The following is a 6,010-nucleotide window of genomic DNA, read 5'->3' on the forward strand; positions in this document are numbered from 1 at the left end:
TTGAGCAAAAAATCTAGGCTGACACACCACACTGTAGTGTGGGAGTGCTGCTCAGTCAGAGGAGCAGTAATGAGGGAGTGCTACAATATCGAGGGGAGATACTGAAGGAGTGCCACATTAACCACGAGGCAATACTGAGGGAGTGCTGCACTGTTGGAGGGTCAGTACTGAGAAAGAGCTGCACTGTCAGAGGCGAGAAACTGAGGGATTGCAGCACTGTCAGTGGGGCAGTACAGAGGGAGTACTGCATTGATATACTGAGGGAGTGTTACACTAACTGAGGGGCAAGACTGAGGGAGTGCTGCACAGTTGGAGGGTCAGTACTGAGTTAGTGTACACTGTCAGAGGGGAGATAATGTGGGAGTGCTACATTGTTAGAGGAGCAGTACACAGGGTATGCTACACTCAAAGTCTTCAGATAAGCCGCTAAACCAGGCCTTGTCTGTCCTCTCAGGTAAATGGAAAAGATCCTCCCACATTACTGGAAGAAAAGCAGGGGTTTTCTTCTTGGTGTCCTGTCCAATGTTATCACTCAATCACCAAAAGAATAGGTAACGACCCATTGACCATATTGCTGTTTGTGGGATCTTGCTGTGCACATACCTATAAAACGGCTGTGGTTGTGATGCAAGTTGGGACATCTTGAGGATGAGAAAGGTGTTATATTAGTGCATATCTTTCATAGACTGAGGTCGAACAACAGTGAATGTGGTAGGTTATCTGACTGTAGGTGGGAGAGGCTGGTCAGCAGTCATCCCCTGTGTTTAGGGGGTTACAGTCTGAGGATATGGGGTAGACCATTTAGGACTGAGATGAGGAGAAATTTCTTCACCCAGAGAGTGGTGAGCCTGTGGAATTCGTTACCACCGAAAGTAGTTGAGCCCAAATCATTGTATACTTTCAAGAAGGAATTAGATATAGCTCTTTAGGCGACAGGGATCAAAGGGTATGGGGAGAAAGCGGGAGCAGGCTATTGAGTTTGATGATCAGCCATGATCATAATGAATGGCGGAGCAGGCTCGAAGGGCCGAATAGCCTACTCCTGCTCCTAATTTCTATGTTTCTATGTTTACCCAGTCATCAATCAAGCACTGAGAGCAGCATTGTCTAATCCTTGCCCGTGCTGAGCTAGCTGATCTTAGCCTGGGGTCTCACTCTTCATTACTTCCCAGTGACAGAAGTCAGAACCAGGCTTGTCAGCAATTAACCTAGTGTTTATACTCCCTAGCAATACTGGACACTTAGCTAAGGTTTCACCCATAAAAAGAAATTGGCATCATTGCCATAGAAGGAGATATCAGGACAGACTGGCCAACGACTTGGGTTTTAAGGAGCATCTTAAAGGAGGAGAAACAGACAGGAAGGCAGTGGGGTTTAGAGAGGGAATCTGATAGCTTTAGGGCCCAGGCAGCTGAAGGCTCGGCTGCCAATGATGGGGTGATTAAAATCTGGGATGCCCAAGAGGCCAGAAATAGAGGAGCACAGAGATCTCAGAGGCTTGTTGGGCTGGAGGAATTTACAAATGGGGAGGAGCCAGGTCATGGAGGGATTTGAAAACAAGATTGAAAATGTTAATATTTAGGCGTTGCTGGACAAGCTGTAAAAGTAGGTCAGTGAGAATAGGTGATAGGTGAATAGGACTTAGTTCAAGTTAAGATGTAGGCACAAGTTTATGGAGAATGGAGGATGGGAGGTTGACCAAGAGAGCACTGGAATAACCTAGTCTGCAAGTAGCATAGACATGGGCGAGGGTTTCAGCTGCAGATGGATTGAATCAGGGTTGCAATAAACAATTTTATATAGCCAAACGATACCACACCTCAGCTCGTACAGGCAATGGTCACGATGGTTTTCCCATGGGCCATCGATCTGGTCGGGAGGAAACGACTCACGTTCCTCCGGCCTGGGTATTCTGCTGTGGGAAGGCAACTTCACCGTCTCCGAGGTTAAGGAGGTGGTGGGCGGGCGCCTCCTCATAGCAGACGTAATGTACAAGAACGCTCCACTCCAGTTAATTAACATGTATGCCCCGGCACAAAAGGGCGAGCAGCTGGCGGTTTTTCAGCAGCTCCCACAGCTGCTGGTGACCTCCAGGCTGGTCTGGGCGGTGACTTCAACTGCATTATCGATGTGGCTGGACGATCTGGCAGGGCCGACAGCAGATTGGACGCTATGTCCAGATCCCTGATGGAAATAGTAAAGGATGCCAAGCTGCACGATGTCTTCAGAACCCTGCAGATGGAGCGCAGTGTAGATACACCTGCAGATGGACTTCCTGTTTGTGTCCCGGGCATTCGCAGTCAGATCCACCGACATCAAGCCGGTGTTCTTCTCTGACCACTGCCTCCTACTGGCTGACTGTCAGTTAGAGGAAAACCAGAGGGTGGGTAGGGGGGAATGGAAGCTAAACTTGTAACTGCTGACCCCAGAGAACATTGAGGAGCTCAAGAGGGATTACAAATGTTGGAGAACTGTAAAACCCCTCCTTGAGTCCCTGACACACTGGTGGGAAGTGATCAAGGGAAACATCAAGATGTTTTTCATCATCAAAGGTGTCCAGAAAGCTAGAAAGGAACAGAGGGAAATGTCCCAACTCCAGAAAAACATGCAGAACCTGCTCTGGCTGCAGTTGATGGGGTTCAATGTCAAGAATGAACTTCAAGAGGTGAAGAGCCAGCAAGCCTCAGTCTTTGCCTCGGAGGCCTCCAAGATCATCTTCCGTTCCAGAGTCCACTCCGTGGAGCAGGATGAGACATGTTCATGTTTCTTCTTCCAAAAGGTACACAGAGAGAGCTCTGTGATCAGCAGCCTGAAGGAAGAAGACGGCTCAGTAAAGTCATCACAGTTTGACATTCTGAGGATCAGCAAATCCTTTTATGCCGGATTGTATGACTGGAAGCCCACAGACAGCACAGCCTCCCAGTCCTTCCTGTCCTCTATCACTGAGGTCTTAAGTGACAGTACACGGGAGAGCCTGGACAAACCACTACCTCCTGATGAACTGACTAAGGCCCTTGAGTCCTTTGAGAAGAGTAAAACTCCCGGAAGCGACGGCTTGCTGGCTGAGTTGCATTTGGCTCAGTGGGACTGAATCGGCCTAGACCTGCTAGAAGTCCTGGTTGGCAGCATGTCAGAATCCCTCATCTACAAGCTCAAGGGGGAAAGGGAGGAAATTAGAAATTGGCAACCCATTTCACTGTTGAATGTGGACTATAAGATTCTGTCCAAGGTCATCGCCAATCGGATCAAGTCCGCTCTGGAATTGGTGATCCACCCTGACCAGACCTGAGGTGTGCCCGGCAGGAAGATCTCTGACAGCCTTGCGCTGCTCAGGGATACGATTGCCTATGTGCAGGACAGGGTCGTGGCCACCTGCCCAATTAGCCTGGATCAGGAGAAGGCCTGTGACAGAATATTGCGCACCTACATGGCGGATGTGCTCTCCAAAATGGGGTTTGGGGACAGAATTTGCAACTGGATCGAACTGCTCTACACTAACATCAGTAGCGCAGTCTCAATCAATGGGTGGGAATCAGATAGCTTTCCTATTAAATCTGGAGTCAGGCAGGGTTGCCCTCTCTCCGCTGACCTGTTTGTGTGGTGCATAGAACCTTTTGCTGAGTCCATCAGGAGGAATCCGGGCATAAGAGGAGTGACGATCCCAGGCAGTGGAGGCACTTAGGTCAAAGCCTTGCTGTACATGGACGATGTCGCCGTCTTCTGCTCAGATCTGTTGTCGGTGTGCAGATTGATCCACATCTGCGACCAGTTCAAACTAGCCTCGGGAGCCAAGGTAAATCGTGGGAAGAGTGAGGCCATGTTCTTTGGGAACCGGGCTGACTGACTCTTTGTCCCCTTCACCGTCAGGGCTGACGGCCTGAAGGTGCTGGGGATATGGTTCAGAGGGACTGGGGCATGCGTTAGAAACTGAAAGGAGCGAGTGTCTATGGTGCAAACAAAACTGGGCATGTGGGAGCGACACTCCCTCTTCATTGTGGGTAAGAACCTGGTCATCAGGTGTGAGGTACTCTCGGTGTTACTGTATGTGACGCAGGTCTGGCTCATTCCAGACTCCTGCGCGATGGCGATCACCTGAGCCATCTTTCGCTTTATCTGGATAAATGGAAAAATGGATCGTGTCCGCAGGGACACGATATACAAGCCTCTAGATAAGGGGGGAAAAAACGTGCCCAACATCGCCCTCATACTGATGGCCACCTTTGTGTGCAGCTGCATCAAGCTGTGCATAGATCCTCTGTACGCAAACATCAAGAATCACTACGTGCTGAGGTTCTACCTGTCCCCGGTGTTGCGAAGGATGGGTCTGGCCACTCTGCCGCAGAATGCTCCAAGTAGTTGGACCATGCCGGACCACCTGTCACTCGTAGAAAAATTTATGCAGAGAAACACCTTTGACCACAAGTCCTTCAGGCAGTGGTCGGCACATAACGTCTTAGGGGCCCTGCGGGAAAAGGAGAGGGTGGATTCTGTGGGATGGTTCCCCGAGCAGACTGTCAAAGTCATTTGGCAGAATGCCTCATTGCCAGAACTTTCTAACAAGCACCAAGATGTAGCTTGGCTGGTGGTGAGAAAAGCCCTCCCCATCAGATCCTTCCAATACGCCAGGAGTCTCACCCCCTCTGCACGTTGCCCTCAAGGTGGCTGTGGTGGGGACGAGACCATTGTTCACTTCCTTGTGGATTGTGCCTTTGCAAAGAAGGTCTGGAGAGAGATGCAGTGATTTCTGTCGAGGTTCATCCCGAGCAGTTCTGTAACACAGGACTCTGTGCTCTACAGGCTGTTCCCAGGGACACATACCGAGACAAATATCAACTGCAGCTGGAGGATCATCAGCTCGGTGAAAGACGCTCTTTGGTCTGCCCGAAACTTGTTGGTCCTCCAGCGCAAAGAGTTGTCCCCAACTGAGTGTTGCAGATTGGCACATTCCAAGGTCCAGGACTACGTGCTGAGGGACACAGTTAAGCTTGGGGCAGCCTCTGCAAAGGCGCAATGGTCGCTGTCTAAGACCTTTCTGCCACAGTGCACCAAGGGGCTGGGAATTGTATAGACCCCTTGGGCTGTACAGCTCACAATGAATGTATGCATTGAGTACTAATTGTATTATAATTGTATTGAAGCACCTCAGAGTGCAACATGATGTATGTTGATAACTCCAATACCATTGTCTGATTGTCTGTAATGACCATATTGAAATGATTGTAATATTCATTGATTGTAATGAAGCACCTGATCCATGTGTAAAAGTTGAATCTGATTGCACTTTTTGTAATGGCCATTTAGAAATGTTTTGTAATGTTCTTCCAGATATTTTATGAATAAAGTGTATTTTTCAAAAAAAAGACAATTTTACTGAGGTGGAATTAGATGATCTTGGTGATACATGGCCAGAAGCTCATTTCAGGGCCAAGCGCAACATGGAGGTTACAATCAGTTCAAATTTTAGATGGTTGCCAGGGAGGGAAATGGAAACAGCAGTCAGGGAACAGGAGTCTATGGCAGGCGTCAAAGACAAGAGGTGGCAGTGAGGTGCGGCTGAGTGTTGCAGTTGGCCAGCTGAGTGAGAGGTCAGGATGTGTCTGTTGCCAATTGCTTCACCCGCTTCTCCAATCTAATCTTAAATGTTTACAGTTTCAGCCTCACCCACAAATCCTGGGAATGAATCTCAACGCTTCAAAACTACTTTCTGTGAGGATGTTTCTCCTGCTTCTGTGCTAAATCATAGAATACACACAAATCATAGAATGATATTGCACAGGAGGCCAGTCTACCCATCGTGCTTGTGTCGGCTTTTGGAAGAGTGATCCAATTCTCCCCACTCTTTCCCCAGAGCCCTACAAATCAAATATTTACCCAAAACCCTTTTTTGGAAGTAAATCTTGGGTCTGCACCGCCCTTTCAGACGGTGCATTCCAGATCACCACACGCTGAATAAATAACTCGTCATCCCTCAGGTTCTTTTGCCAATTACCTTTAAAACAATCTTACATTT

Source organism: Carcharodon carcharias, chromosome 8, assembly GCF_017639515.1.
Source record: "Carcharodon carcharias isolate sCarCar2 chromosome 8, sCarCar2.pri, whole genome shotgun sequence".
NCBI classification, from domain to species: domain Eukaryota; kingdom Metazoa; phylum Chordata; class Chondrichthyes; order Lamniformes; family Lamnidae; genus Carcharodon; species Carcharodon carcharias.